We start from the raw sequence: 17224 nt of genomic DNA, 5'->3' as shown, positions 1-17224 counted from the left end.
CGTTAAAACTCAAGAACCGGGGGCATCTGGGAGAACGTAGAAGCTTCGAAAATATTAATTAATTACTATTCAATAAAGGAAACGAAACTCATGCCGTCATTAGAGTGAAACCCTTCAGTTTGTTAACAAATATAACGTGACGTAGCACTTTGGTGTAAACTATTTCTTAATAACCGACGCCCGTTAAGGATCGAGTCGTTGAACTCTGATGTCTTGATATAAATTTCTATACTAATGTACGCGATAATTTAGTATTGACTTGAATGATTGTAAATAAATTCCAAAGTGGACACGTCATTTATTAATTCTGCGATAAAGCGACATACAAGGATACGTCTAATAAAAGCATGCGATGTATTTATAGAGTAGGAATCTGATAAAAATAAATCAATACATACTAAAAAGGTGTACAGACAACATCAAAAGTAGCAGGTCAGACTACGCGGCAAAATTATGCTATGATTTTATATCTAGAACAATTAGATTGTGACAGATATAGATCGTATCATTCAAGAAAACGCATACCTTGACTTGAATTTTCATGTTATTAAAGCTTAGAGTTGACAAGTCTGCGAGTCATCGTGGGTGACACGAACTATACTTTTGAACGCGAACTGTAAATACATAAGTATCTCTCTTTGGAAAAGTATTAGAGGGTGGTCGATATTACTTTTGGTAAGTACATTGTTCCATCCGCTATTATTGATGCTGTTCTTGTAGCTTATATTTAAGGTGCTAACAAATTAGCTACCGATATTTTAAGAGATGAGATTTTACATTAAAACAATTAACTTTAAATATAAATTAAGAAAAATGTTATATATATATTTTTGTTTTCATTTACCGAACATTAAAATTTTTAATTCTATCCTTGATTCTATTTAAAAAATACATCATTATATAGTTAAATATAACTGACAAGATGTTTCACACTTTCAGTCATATCAACATAGTTTGTCTTAAATGTCATTATCAACGAGTCATTTGATTTATCAAAGTGAAGTGGCCAATTAAGTGTTAGGTAAAAGAGGTTCTAGATTCTGTTCAATGAGGTATCATATAATTATAATATATAAATAATATATCATTAACACGGTGTTTTATACTTAAATATGCTCCAGGATCCAAGTACTATATTGGTAACTTATTTGTTAGCACTTTATATACCTTTCTTTGCGCATTTATACCTCACCTATCAAATTTTAATTTTAGTTAGTTGTATATGGATAAAATTTTATCTGAAATAAAGAATTAATAATAATAATAATAATTCAGGTTTCGATTAGTTCGTGCATTCATATTTTCAAGCTCCCTTAAGGGTTAAGGCCCTACTTTCATATGCGTGTCGCTTAATAACTTTTTTATTACATCAGACCCAAAAAAGCTTTGTATTATAAAAACACAATCGAAATTCGGCCTCGTCATCACCACGCCATCACACTAGTCATCAGAACATGTTAATCCGAGATCATTACTAAGATAAAGACATGCAGACAGAAAACGACGTATGCGCACCAAATGTATAACACTTTACGATTTTTTTGTCGTAAAGATAATAAAGACATACGGTAATTACCTTACAATGTGAGACAAAAAACGCCTTAATCAATTCAAGAGGGCACGAGAAAGCGACAAACGCCCACTATCCGGCTCAAAGGACCATACGTAAAAAAAGAATGTGGTTTCACTGATTTTAATAAAAATAAACCTGTAGATCCAATGGATAATTTTATGGAAATAGCACAGAGCAGGTGGATAGGCCACATTAGGCCTGATCTAGGCGGCTTTAAACATGTCAATTTAATGGAAAAGTGCGCCTTTAGGAACAGCACTCAAAATAATGACACAATATACATACATTATGATAAATTTATTCAAAAGGCGGGACCGTCGTTGTTCCTTTAATGATTATGTGTAAATTTTGTAGTATAATTATATCATATTCATAATTGATGTCAATGACCTGCGTGGTCGATTCCCATATTAGAGGCACGATCTAATTTGACCAAACACGTACCAAATAAGTTCTCAAAGTCGACACTCCATATCAAAATCACATTAACCCTCGGAACCCGAGCGCATTAAGGCGTACTCGTTTATACCAGGGTACTAATAACTCAATCTTTACTCCGTACTAAATTATATGGAGCCGGCACATCACTATCGTTATTGTCCGTTCGACGGAGCGCGGTGCGTTTGTATGTGCTTTGTTTGTATGGAGACTATTGCGGTTTAATATAAAAGTCAAGATATTTAAGTGTCTTTAGCAATTTGTTTCCTTATGTATTTACTATTGGAAAATAATTTCAAAGTACAAAAAATCGATTTTGCGTAGATATAGCATATTTAACAACACAAATTAAAAATGAATTTATCAACATTTTATTCCTAAAAAAATTAAGGTGAACCTACTTAAAAAGAAAACCAGACCTAAATAAAATATGAACGAATGAACGTAAACCAGAAATATGTATGTAGCTAAGAAAATCCGATAGATAATGAATAAGAAACCGTGTCGAATATGAGCTCGCCTCAAATTCATAAACCTACCCAAAATGTTCAATGAAGCAATCGAACTTTACGGGTTTTTAAATCATAAACTTGTTCTACCAGATAACTTAATCAAAGGCTCGAGACACGTGGAACTTGATGTTGAGTTATGGAAAATGACTTGGCGGAATATATTATTAGATTACATCTAACAAGTCACATTAAGTCAGGTAGCTGGGTATGAATGTTATTTATGTACAAATTCGGAAAGATTTACGTCTTAAAAATGCAAGGCGTTGTCAATGTTATCAGACTGATGTTGAATTTGCCATTTATCATTAAGAACGTCATATTTTATGACAGCTAAAGTTTATGTTATGGCTGATAATATTATGTTATTATATCTGATGTATGCATTTTTTTATAATTTTTAGAAACTGCCATATTTACCTAAAGAAAGCATAAAATGTACACCTTCTGATGCATACATAATTTCGCGTTTTTAAACCGAAACATAAATTATTCGATATAGACACGTTTCAGGGCGTCCGCTAGCTGGCGCGGTTGTACGGAGTGGCTGAGTGGGTTAGTGAAAAATTGTATGAGCAACGCTAACTGTCGCGGACGCGTGTAACGGATTTTACCTAAAATGGCACCCGCGTGCGTGCGCCCGCTTCGTGCACCCGCACCAACTAGCGGATGCTCATACAGCTCATTCTCAAAAATATGTCTGGGGTCTGGAATGACGCCATGTAAATTGTTTGAAATAATGTCATTCGTATCTGCCAAGGAATATTGCTTACGCACAATATTTTCTATATTTTATGTAAATAAAAAACTATATCTCCATTTAGCCTCGTCGTAAAGAACGCGCATGTTTATTCCACATATTCGTCACGTTGTAATAACAATATACCTGTTCTGTGGCGGTCGTTTTTTAGAGCCCGCGACCCGCCCAGCCCATTATTGTGAGAGAAGAAAGCATAGGGATGCGCCGGCGCAGGCATAGGGATAAAAATCAGGTAAATTAAGACAATACGGGCTAAATTAGTAACTGACAGAAATGTAAAAGGGGGAATCATAGAGGGATTTTCAGTCAGAGTCAGCTTACTTTATATTTAGTATTTTTTGGAAGCTTTGTCAGAAGTCTAACTAGTAGATAGCTATTGTTTCTAGATTTTGGCAATTTTGGCCTCTGTGTTCGCATATGCGCGTGAGTTTTAGGACCAAAAAAGCAGCTGAAAACACAACACCCAACCCACCTGTGAATTTAAAGACACGGACTGTCAGTATTCACTGGTTATTGTTGGAGAATAATTGTCTCCAACCAGTGAACTTATTGACACGATGGGGCAGCGAATTTCTTTGTGCCTCTCTGACCAAGAATGAATTATCGATATCGATGATTCTGGAGCCCTTCCCTAAGCCAGAGTAGAGTCGGAGCGGGCTCACGCGGTGACTTTATCACCCGCCGCGGGACAGGCCGAGACGCGTATTTATTATATGTATGTTTATTATTGGTACAAACGCCGGTATTGAGCAATCGAGTATGGCGCGAAGAATTACTAGGGAGGCTTTTATGGTATACACCGTGCTGTTTGAATGTACAAGCCATCTGACTTGATATGGCTACGATATCTTCGGATCGGGATGTTGATAAAGTACAAGTAATACAAAAACAAGTTTAATATAAAAACGGGAAGTAAATAATCTCTTGTAGATCTTTACTGAATGAATAAACATAATAATAGGGCAAACATGAAATATATATAGGTTGAGGTTGTCAATATATATTTCATGTTGAGCATGTAGCTCAGTGAGCAGTCATGTAAGGCGGCACAGTTTAGTGAGCGTGCCATTAGCACCTTGCGTTAGGGACCAACAACATATTTCGTGACATTCGCTGTAAAAAATCAGCTTTGTTAGACAGTTAGTATTCTGCACACTATACTTTATCGACAAGTCAGGAAAGAGCCAAAGTCATTCCTAGTCATTCTCACCTAACCTAACTATTCAGGTCAAGGGCTGCTGAAGTCCATAAGTCTCGTTTAGCATATCACCGTGACTCCAGGCCGTCTGTACCGGGAACTCATTGGAACCCAGCATACGTGGTTATTTATGTGAGATGCACGTCGCCCGCGAATTCTCATCGGTCTGCGTTTTGTGATGGACTTAGCTAAGGACAAGGACTAGTAAAGTGATAAAAAGTGGAAGGAATCTTGATATATGTATATATGTAATGCTTGATTAAGTAAGAATTTTCCGGGACTTGATAATTAAAGATAAAATTCTACTGAGAGAGAAGTAACCTGTGTTGCGAAAACCCAAATGAGATGGAGTAAAGCAAGCAAAAAAGAGATGACAAAAAACCTTTTTTCTACTTCTGTTACTAAAAATAAAGTATAAGTAGTTTGAAGTTTTATATTTGGGTAATACTTAAACATGTTGCTAAAGTTTAAGTGAAACTATAATTGCATCAACTGGTGATAAACTGCATAAAAGGAAGTTAAAGACGGACCATGCTCACTTTGCATGGCAGGTTAGAATGAGAAAATCATGTCATCATTAATATCAAATTTCTATGAAAATACCACGTTAGTAATGTCACTCCCTCACTTTGTTCTGTTCAAGTCGTTGCAGAGTTAGCTTAGACGGACTCTACTAAAGTTAAGGTACAATAATTATGAGCCGAAATTGTAAGGGGGTTCGCCATTTTCTTAAGCGAATATCTAGTTAATATTTATATTAACTAATTAATTTGCCTTCCCATGAGTATGGGACTGTCACATTTGGTACAATTTTTTTAGTTACCCCTAATTACCCCCTACCCCACTTTTCCCCAACCCCACTAGCTCTTATAGATTCCTTTCTCCCTGCTACAGTTCCAGCGCTAAGCGATAAGCGCGCGCGCAAACAGCAAATATTGTCCGAGCGGGCCGTGACGTCGCGGCTTACTGCCAGCGTCAATATTGACTGCAGTAGGGCTGCGTGCGACGGTAGCCGTGTCAGGTTATGATACGTTCCTGGATTTGGGAACGTAAGGCAAGACTTAGTTGAGATACGAATTTTGTCAAGATCAGGTAAAGCTGATGAGTTTAAGACAATAATCCAATCCAATACCAGTACCAATTTCCATCAGGAGGTGGATACATGAGGAAAGATCAAGATCAAATGATAGATAGATCGAAGCATATCTACTTCATACGTTTTTATGAACTTGTGAATGGATTTAGTTTCCTAAACTGGGAATAAAAGGCCGCTCTCAAATTAAAGGTTACAATTAAGTAGCTACAGCATTTTTGTATGTGCCTGAGATATATACGAAAATAAAAGAAGCCTATAACATTCTAGTTTATGATCTGACTCCATGCAAAAAAACACGTTAACGGATATATATCTCGCTAAGGATAACAATGAATTGACACATGAAATAAAAGTAATAAAACCTTTGTATTTTTTTAAAGCTCTTAGACAAAATTGTTGAAAACCTTATCGAACTTTTTTTTAAAGTTTGGCTTAGGTTGGAGTGGCAACCCTGAAAGCTCAAACTTTAAAAATGCTTCACCTGAATCTTTCAAGATAAAGACAATCCAACAAGTTTACATTACATTGCTGGCGTGAAATGGATTTCTACATTCCCGCGACGGTGTGTACACAGCACTGTACCTCGCGCGCCACAATGAGCTCAAATACAAATGTCACTGGATAATGTTTGCTATAATTTGACGTGTGTGCATAGGTGGATGTGGATTGTCAGTTACTTTAGATAATATTTGGTTTAGCTGTGTTTGTGTATGTAACGTTTATAATGTAAATATAATCAAAAATGCTTTCGTAAGAATGATAAAGAAGGTAGCTGTATTTGCGCTTCAATTTGTACTCCTAAAACAAATAGTAAAAGTTGTTTTACTGTTCTTTTCATTTATAAAAATAAACATAAAATCTAACTACCCTTCCTGTAATAATCACCCTTAAACCTGCTGGTTTCTACATGTAAACTGCTAAAACCAATATTAACCCACGGCCATAATACCAATACGCTACTGTTCCTGTCAATATTAGTACGCGGGCAATTCTGGGAAACACTTTTAGTGGCACGGTGAGATATTGTGGGTAAACGAGAGTTAGAAATGTTAAGGGTAATACTGGAGCCGGTTTAAATCACGACTGTACAATTACAAAATAGCTAGCGCAGCTACTGAGTATATAGAATTCTAAGAAGCATTTGACAGGGATGCAGTAGTCCTTGGCGATGCATATATGTATTATCGACTATGACTTTACAAGTCATTTATCTCCTGTCACTTATCAACTGACCTAAACAGAAATAGGCCGGCTATATTATTTGTGTGTCAAAAATTACTTAAGACGTTGTTTGGACGCCCACAAGGAAGTAATCTAGGATACAAATGATTTGTGCTCGGCTGGAGTACAACAGAAAAAGATTCCAATTCAAAACAAACTAAATAATAACTACAGTATTTAAAAAAAGCGATAGCGTATGGCTTGACTAGTAGAAGTTATTATAAACCGAGAATATCAGTAAATAACGTAAGCGCCATCCAAAAACAATATCTAAGACAGCTGAACTTAACTAGTTATTGAATAAATTATACTTCGTATCCAAATCCAAGACAACAAATATAATTTACTAGCAGCAGTACACGTTATCGTGCAGTCCAAGTCACACATTTTAGAGATTATAGTATTTAAAAAACAAGTTCGCTCTGTCCCTCTCACTCGCTATGCTGCGTTCCTGCTTCGACATCGCTCCTCCAGTACTCATTACATGTTTTTGTGTTAGTCCGAGTCACACGTATTTTCGCCAAAATAGTGTTCCTCTAAATATGTGTACCTAATTGTGTTTCGATTAATGTTTATTGTGCGCTGAATAAGAAGTATAGAATCAAAACATTATTTGAACTGCCGACCGCCGTACCCTCGAACGAAAAATATATGTTTATTCAGCTCGGCAAGTCTAGTCTCGTTTGCCATACTCACATGGCAGTTAAACTTTCAATTTGAAATTGTAGGTGTATTCGTTTAGCGTAATAAACTTATTACCTAAGAAATCAAGTAAGTAATTTTTACGTTCATACGAAATCACTTACTACAACTACCTTCTTTTTTGAATAAATAAATTACGGAAAAAATAAGTATGGGGCTACAAATAGATTACAATTTGAACTTTAAATAATTGTAATACGTACTATTATAGTATTATTTACTAATATAATATTATTTAGATTTCATTTTATGATTGCATAAAATGCAATGTTCACTCACAATTTTTTTTTTTACGAGATGCTTTCGCGTACAGATTTAAATATACAAACCATATCTGAATAAAGTTAATATATACTAGGTAATCGTTTCACGAAAGCGGCTTTTACCATGTCCGATCTACCCTACCATAGAATAAAACAGATAACAATGGTAATCCTTGCCGATTGGTAATAAGTGCCTATGAATGATAACAAAACGCGTCTTTATGCAAATGTACATACACAGTACCAACAAGTTTAATGAGCGTCTTATGAGGATACCTATAGGTATAAATATACAGGAGTAATGTCAATCAATACACAATCTATAAGACATTGGAAGACTATTTAGTCTGACTGACAGTTTAAAGTGTTTAATGCCATTAATCGACGTATACAAACGGGACGTGCTATGCGTGCTCCGATACCGTGCGCCCCATGCCCCATATGAGGGCCATAGTGAATCTATCGTATGGATCACGACGGATTAGGTAGTAGGCTTTAATCGGACATCGCGGTATCGTCGAGTCTTGGGTCCAATCGATGTGCTCGCCTCCTAAATTTGATCATCAGTTAGTTACCCGCTTTGTTATTATTAGACAGCTTTGATTAACATAATATAATATAATTTTAAAATGAAATATATTATGGAAAGATATACTTGATTTGTGTAATATTGTGGACTCCGTCTAATAATAATTCTCCTTTCCGTGAGTACTTAGAAGCTTAGGTTTACTGTGCAACAAGATATTCATCAAACAGAAAATCGGTATTAACTGTGTTGATTAAAGTTTTAATGTAATTTTATAATGCACATTAATTAATAGTTCAAAATTAAAACACATATTAAATAAATATTTTCTTATAAATGAGATGTCGACATGGTACTATATTTGCCCCACTTTAATAGTGAAGAGGCTATCATTACTCCACAATCATTGTGTCGAGGGCTCCGCTTTCACAGCGTCGAGGTTATATTTGCCCCACTTTAATAGTGAAGAGGCTATCATTACTCCACAACCATTGTGTCGAGGGCTCCGCTTTCACAGCGTCGAAGCTATATTTGCCCCACTTTAATAGTGATGAGGCTATCATTACTCCACAATCATTGTGTCGAGGGCTCCGCTTTAACAGCGTTGAAGCTATATTTGCCCCACTTTAATAGTGATGAGGCTATCATTACTCCACAATCATTGTGTCGAGAGCTCCGCTTTAACAGCGTCGAAGCTATATTTGCCCCACTTTAATAGTGATGAGGCTATCATTACTCCACAACCATTGTGTCGAGGGCTCCGCTTTAACAGCGTCGAAGCTATATTTGCCCCACTTTAATAGTGACGAGGCTATCATTTCTCCACAATCATTGTGTCGAGGGCTCCGCTTTAACAGCGTTGAAGCTATATTTGCCCCACTTTAATAGTGATGAGGCTATCATTACTCCACAACCATTGTGTCGAGGGCTCCGCTTTCACAGCGTCGAGGCTATATGTACCCCACTTTAATAGTGAGGAGGCTATCATTACTCCACAATCATTGTGTCGAGGGCTCTGCTGTCGTAGTGTTGAGGCTAAGTTTGCCCCACGTCACAGTGAGGATGCTATCATTACTCCACAATAATTGGTGTCAAGGGGTCCGCTGTCGCAGCTGTCGCAGTGACGAAGATATATGCCGCACTTTAAGTTATATGTACTATACAATTCCACAATAATCGTACCGAGGCCTCCATTTCCGCAGCGTCGAGGCTATATGTGCTTCATTTTAAGTGTCGAGGTTATAATGCTTCGGTCATTTGGTTCTTCGGTTGCTTTGCTCCTTTTGGTCGCTTCGCTCTTCGGTCGCTTCGCAATTCGGTCGCTACGCTCTTCGGTCACTTCGCTCTTCGGTCTACAGTCGGTCATTATACATATCTCAAAATGATATCGTCAAAGATATATAACGTTGCTCTACTATAACAGTGTTGATGCCAATGTAATGATTGAAGACTTTAATAGTATTGGAAGTAGCTTTACGCATGTAAATATAAGGGACTAAAGAGCAAAAATATTTAAGGTTGAGCTAAAGTTTACAGGACTTGTAAAAATAATGAAATATAAAGGAGGTTCTTGTTACGCTGAGGTAATTTAATAGGTGTTAATGCGGCCTAAAATACCTTAAACAAAATGTACGCAATGTCATTGCCCTTACAGACAAAGAAATGCTGTATGTAAACAACATATAGGAAAAAATATATCTGTAAACCCTTTAACCCAAATTTATGATTCGTACTCATATCACGCTGTTATATACTCCTAATAACTTCAAACGTCAGCTTTGATATGCTGTCAAGAATATACCATATCAACGAGCCTAATGTAATAAATCCGGTACAATTTACTTACGGATTCTCAGCTCCAAACTTCAGGGGAACATCGCCGCATCAAACAAGAGGTGAACCGCCGTTGATGCACTATCCCGCGACGCGAAATAAGTGCTGTAAATTGTGCAACCATGCAACTAGAGTTATGCTGCCACGTGTTGCAGTCGCTTGCGCTAAGTAGCTAGATTAATAATCGCAATAAAAGGTTGAAATCCTTTAACAATAACATTATTATTGTCTGAAATGTAAATGCTCGGGTTGTCATATTGTCTTGCTGTAAAAGAAAGCTTAAATAGTTTTCATTTTTCGTCGCAATGCACACTGTACAGTTTTATTGTAGGTAACGTTAAAAAATGTTACTCCTTAAAATGAAGTACAAGTTACAAGTCATGCCAGATATTTTGTTCACAAATATATCATAACTCAACACATAATCTACCTAAGTTCCTTGCCACTTGTTAGCGTAGTAGCCATCATCGTTCAGATACGCATAAGCAGATGAGTTTAGCTATTTAGTTATAAATAATATCATATTACTATTTCTTGATCTGTGGTAATAACTAAAATTAGTCCATCTATATTTTCAAAGTGATAAGTTTCAAATACTTAATACCTACAGGATACTCTACTAGTAATTGTCCAGACTTAGTTTTAAAGTACTTACATATAGCCTTGATATTTATGGTAGCTTTACAATGAAGAAAATTCTCCTTTATCTACCTCACTCAAAGGCTATTTACCGAGGAAAGTATTGATTGCTGTATTCAAAATTAACTTTAAAGTGTCGTAACATAAAATTAGATTATATTTTAGGGTCAGTAACGCGCATGTAATATACCTCTACAGTAGCGGGCATTCATAGGCTACGGTGATTGTTTACCATCAGGCAGGCCGTATGCTTGTTTGTCTCCGTTGTAATTACATCCAGAGAATGGTTGGTAAATTCTAAATTATACAAAATGGTTTGTTTATATGGTTACAGACAGAAAATGCCCATCTAAAACTTATTTAGAGCCAACTAAAGCTTGAAAACACATTTACACATGGCGTCCTGGCTTGTAAATTACATAAAAATATTTGTACCTTGTGAATATTAAGATATATACAACTTTATCAATATACTACAGTGAAATCAAAGAAAGTTTTATACTTTTTTAATATTAACGAAATGAAATACCAAGAGCAATTTCACTCCTTAATTTTATTATGCTATACATACATTTTACATTTATACTATGTGGATACATAAATAATTATTTAAATTGGATATAAATTAATAACTTCTAGGTGGTACGTTGTTCTCTTTAGTCAAAATCAATAATATCAGTATGTTCGTAACATACTGATTTGATATCGATATTTTATTTTATTTTCGCATTCAGGATTTGAATTTAAATACAAAGCTCTGAACATCTGCTAGTAAATTATATTTGTTGTCTTGGATTTGGATACGAAGTATAATTAATAATCAAACGAACTTACCTGTGAAGTTTGATTACAATTATGCGAGTATCCAAATCCAAGACAACAAAGACCCGCCCCCCATCCCCAAAAATGAAAATAAAATAGTCTCTGTTAATAACACAAAAATAACTCTGAAATAATGAGTACTGGAGGAGCGATGTCGAAGCAGGAACGCAGCATAGCGAGTGAGAGGGACAGAGCGAACTTGTTTTTTAAATACTATAATCTCTAAAATGTGTGACTTGGACTGCACGATAACGTGTACTGCTGCTAGTAAATTATATTTGTTGTCTTGGATTTGGATACTCGCATAATTGTAATCAAACTTCACAGGTAAGTTCGTTTGATTATTAAATATAACCAAGTAACTAAGCTTAACCAGTTTACCATAAATAATATGTTGCACAAATATCTAACTGCGAAGTTAAACGATAGTTAGGCTGCAGCGAGTTTTAACCAGTAGCTAACCAGCAGTTACTAATTGAACTGTTTGATGACGCTTATATGGTACTTACCTTTCTGGTACTCTGTTTATATACAAAACAAATGTAGAGAATCTATTAAACATGGTAGTCAACGTTAGACTTGGAAATATATGAAAGAAAAAAAGTAATAGTAAAATGTGCCTAGAGTCAGACCAAGCTAAGTCGGCAATGATTTTGATAGCCCAGCCTGTGAAGTGTTAAGTAAACGTCATAATTTCATACATGTTTGACGTTTAAAATAACACTTGCGCTGTCTGGGCTATAAAAATCGCTGCCAACTTATCTTTGTCTGACTATACTTTGCTCCCCACTCGATAATTTTGCTCCAAAACTTTAGACATGTGAAAACTATAAATAAAAACCTTATTTTAAAACGAAAGTGGAGGACCCGCGCGAAATCCTCTTTTCATACAAACGTAGTCCTCATTTACTCTCTATATACGAGTACTAGCATTATAGAAAATATGTTGACACAATTTGTTATATATCAACAACAGCTACATTTTTATTGAGAAGCGGCCATCTCCTTGATAATAGTGACGGTCTACTGTAAATCGGCATTTATATCAACATACCTAATTACCACAACATAATAATATTAAAATGTAAATAAAATTTCGAATTTTAGAGCGTAAGTACTCGTAAAGTACAGGAAATTCAAAACGACAAATTTTATACCTATCCTATTCTGTTTAACCTGATAGTAGGAAATGCGACAGTTGAGTAAACACACATTGTCTATTTTCCTTACTAAGATCATGTGGAGATAAGAGAAAGGTTTATTTTACTCGGGACGAGAGAAAGTGTTTCTCTTACCCCATCTAACTTTTTTATGAGAACTCCAACTTAACCAGTTGCAAAAAAAATTAACACCCAAGGGTGTACTTTGTACCGATGGCAATTTACTTGTAAATTGACTCATTTTCATTGCACTGGAGAATAAGTTAAAAATGTTGAATATTTATACTGACACTAAACGAAAAAAGTAGGCAAGCAGGTGGACACTATCGCTATTTCATTATGTAAAACCAATATCAACAACAAAGTTACTAATAGCTTTGTAACTTCTGCACTGTAAGTGTAACTTATAAGGCAATATATAGCGTATCAGGTATTATTGGCATTTAGAAACATGAATATTGGACAGTTTTTCATTAAAATAGTAAGTTTATGTACTATTTTACGAATGTACGATACTTGAGCCAAAACCGTATAAAATGACTACTGTATAGATTCAAATGCATGGCCCATTATCATCTAGTAAACTAATTGTAGCCGAGCACATATCAGGTGAACTTCATTAACTCTGGCTCTACGGCAGAATATCTTTGCTGTGCTTTGCTGGAAAGCGTGAAGCGTATAGCTGAGTCGAAACCTTTTATTTTTGCTGCAATGCACACAACGTAAAGCAAGTAAATCCATTTCTCGTGTTTAGTGATATAATTTTATTTATCTGTTAATTAAATTGTGTACTTATTCTGTTTCTAATGTATTTTGTAAATTGTGTTTCTGCAGCATTCAAATAAACGTTTTATCTATCTTCCTCTCTTTTACTTTAGTAAACACCCGGCAAACGATCATGACTATTTGTAAAATCCAGCAATCCCTTTACTAAAAGTACCGAATAACGTCATGCTCTACAAGCACACTTTTGACATTCACTATTTTCCGGAGGGGTAAGCAGAGACCACGGATTTCCACTTGCTACGATCCTGACATACCTCTTTCGCTTTCTACACTTTAATAACATTCCTCATACACGCTCACCGGTTTAGGGTACTCTTGACCTGGCCTATCTTCAGGATTTCTTCGATTCCAGCTCCGTCTTCTACTTCTTTCTTATACATTCTCTTTCTCTGTCATTTTTTGATAAGAAGAAGCGTAAGTTAACCCTTTTTGGTGTTCAGATTTCAGAGTTAAAGAAGGTTCTAAACATAAACCGGCCAAACCATATATTCTCAACACTAAAATCTTACCCCATAAAAAACAATACAAAATACCCGCAACAATTCCAAGTACCTTCATTCAAATATGACATGACAATGGTTATAATTTTCACAAATCCCCCATTCTCCCTACACCTATGGTACAATGGGACACTTGAGCAGGCACTTGTTCAAACAATTCGTATTTGGGATTAAAGGTATTTAATGCAGCCCTTTCATCCTAATCTGCCCTTAGCACGCAAATGACTGATGTGTTTGTTTTGTTTAGTACCTGTTGAGGTATGAGAATTATTGAAAAGTTGTTTAAATTATTTTATAATTACTAAATATTATGGACTACGTATTCTTCGTTTTTTTTTGTTTAAAAAGATATTTATAAGTATATCGTTGAAATATTTGAAATAGATACCTACATATGTACTCATTTTAACTAAAAGTATTCTTCTTAACGGAGATGCTTAGTGTTAGTCAACAATATGAGTAGTCACTCAAAGATTATTACCAACTGTTAGATAATTTAAGTAACTGGGTCAATTATTTTTCGTTGTCTTATTTTTTGCCCCCAAAAAATGTGACGGGGTATAGCTTTTTGTATGTGATGGAAATATTTTTTTAATTTTTTCCATGTAAATTATAATCTATAGCAAGAAAAACATGCAATAGCACTCGATTTGTTTATTTATTTGATAGAAGACATAAATACAAACGTGACAGAGTGGTCAAAAACAAGAAATCGAAAAGAATTTTAACCCAACTAAAAATCAAGGATGTTCTTATAAACTATCAATCGTGACAAAGGGATAAATATAACGGGTATCTAGTAAACAATGGACAACCTTCTAACCACCGACAAGAGTACACTTTAGGCTGGACCAGAAAATGGACATGTAAGTTTAGTAATCGTGGTTTTCGTGATAATATCATTATGTTATGTGTAATGATATGATTGCACGTGTACCTAAATATAAATAAAAAAATACAATACAATGTTTACACAGCGCTATTGAGATTTGTAAACAGTAGCACCTACCGTGTAGCTTGTCGGATAACCCTCCAGTATTAGGCTAGCACTAATGGGTGGTTAATTCCGGCGCAAACCAGTTTCGGCCGGAATGTGAGTGGGCGATCCTGGTTGTTTAGTTGGTTTACACTAGCTCCAGAGCTGAAAAGAAAGTTATTTCGTACTTTATGTCGATTTTGGGTTTCAGTTAATTACTCGTATGTCCGAGTCGGACCAATCTAACACTGCATGACATTTACAATAACAAAGAGTGGTTATGTCAAATTTCTATGAAAATATGACGTTTATAATGACAGTGCCACATTTTGTTCTGTATAAGTCAGTGCAAAGTTAACTTAGATGGACTTTAAAGCTTTTAGTAAGTAGTCAATATGAAAGTGTAAAAAAATATGCCAAAATGTGATGTTAAAAATACTTAATGACAATGTGTATTGATTGTTAATAATATTATTTGGAATTATTATATGTAAGTATTATTTGCTTACGTTTTTTAACTATTCTGGTTAGTCTTATTCTGGTTTTTAATCTTTTCGCCGCCACGTCAATGAAGTAATAAAGTGTCAACAACACAACGTCAAAAATTGCATACAAACCTGACCAAAACCGCGACTTGATATCAAGTCGTGGCGTGTGGGGCGCGAAATGTACTGACTTTATATCACGTCATGGTGTGTGGGGCACGAAATTTACTGACTTTATATCAAGTCATGGTGTGTGGGGCACGAAATTTACTGACTTTATATCAAGTCGTGGTGTGTGGGGTACGAAATGTACTGACTTTATATCAAATCAATGGCGGTGAAAAGGTTAATCTAGCTCTTTGATAACGACAAAAATATAGATGATTAGTCACAATTACTACTTGGTGATAAGAAACTAGGAATACGTAGTAAATTATCCTAAACAAAGATGGTCTGCGAATCAATCAATCAACACGATATATCTTATCTAACTACTTGCATATACACGATAAAACAGTCGTATTCATTTAGTCGCGATTACATAAATTAATGCATGCCTTCCTATTTGTCTATAAATCTACGGTACACACAGCTAGAAGCTGTTAACAGAATAAGCAACATGATACATTTTACACTAGACAGATACTCAGCCTTATTCGCTTTATGCATAACGTATCTAAATTATACCAAAACCGAATTAGATTCGCGCTTCATCTCCCTCTAAACCTTAAAGTTACATATGTGGGAGTAGAATGCACTGAGTCTGAAATCAAATTCCTATTTTAGTATTGAAATTTGCGTTTCCGAATAGGCCGTGTATCCGGTTCAACGGCGGACTTCAAAATCATCATAAACTCGGTTTAATTGATCTGAGAGAATTTAATTGACTTCTGATAGCATTAATTAACTAGGTAATAGAGTCAAGCTCGACTAAAACGAACTTTATCTAGGCTTTTGCGATTGCCCTGGAAGCTACTTTTAATACCTGTACCATATATCTATATAAAATACAAAATTTAACTACTAGGGGCAATTTTATGGTTATGTCTAAAGCCTAAAACATGAAATGCAAGTGGAAGCCTCTTTCTAACAAATGAAAAAAAAACTAAGAATAATAAAATAAAAATACTTTCGTACATCAACTTAATGTAAAGTCACAGATAGATATAACAACTAAAAACAAGTTCCACGGAACCCAAAACTAGAAATACATTAATCTCCATAGTTTCTGTTGACAGTGCAAGCTCACGCACTGTGCTGTAAACAACGGCTTACAGGTGATAATGACAGTTTGCGTTGACACTTAGCGGCTGTTCGCGAGCTACTGGACTGCGTTACCATTGGTGTGAGGTGCGCGCGCGCAAACGTGTTCAGATCTCGTCAGTATTCTCTGGCGCTGCCGTATATACATATAAAGCTGGAGGTCCTGGATTCCTTGAAAGTCCTTGTAAAGTTATGTATATAATGTTTACCAAGAATAGTTTTTCTCGAGTTATAGACGTCTATATAAAGATGCGTATACGTCAAAAAGAATTTATTAATCTATTGAATTTTACATTTATGGTACACAAAATGAGTTTTAATATTGAGCTTATATTGGACGTAATTTCCCAAGCCGTGTATGAAAGCGCGCTAGAGCCTGAACGGCTTGATTGTATCGAATTATCTTACGAGATATCTTGTATAAATATACGTTTTTAAATAGGAAATTGTCGAACTCATAAAGGTAAACAAATA

The 17224-nt window shown here is 35.4% G+C and overlaps 1 protein-coding gene across 2 annotated transcripts in view; it reads right to left on the bottom strand.

Moving 5' to 3' along the window:
- The window catches only part of LOC133530501 (zinc finger protein GLI4), a 137203-nt gene that overhangs the window by 103807 nt on the left and 16172 nt on the right, over positions 1-17224 (bottom strand). The window contains exon 2 of one of the 2 annotated variants that reach the window (XM_061868421.1): positions 15036-15167. The exons of the other annotated variant lie outside the window; for it this stretch is intronic. The gene's annotated coding sequence lies outside the window, so the exon portion shown is untranslated. The remainder of the gene's footprint in view (positions 1-15035; positions 15168-17224) is intronic. 2 annotated transcript variants of the gene reach the window in all.

The sequence above is a fragment of the Cydia pomonella genome, chromosome 23 (genome assembly GCF_033807575.1).
Source record: "Cydia pomonella isolate Wapato2018A chromosome 23, ilCydPomo1, whole genome shotgun sequence".
NCBI lineage: Eukaryota > Metazoa > Arthropoda > Insecta > Lepidoptera > Tortricidae > Cydia > Cydia pomonella.
The sequence above is the reverse complement of the archived record's forward strand: the minus strand, read 5'-3'. Positions and strand labels throughout refer to the sequence as shown.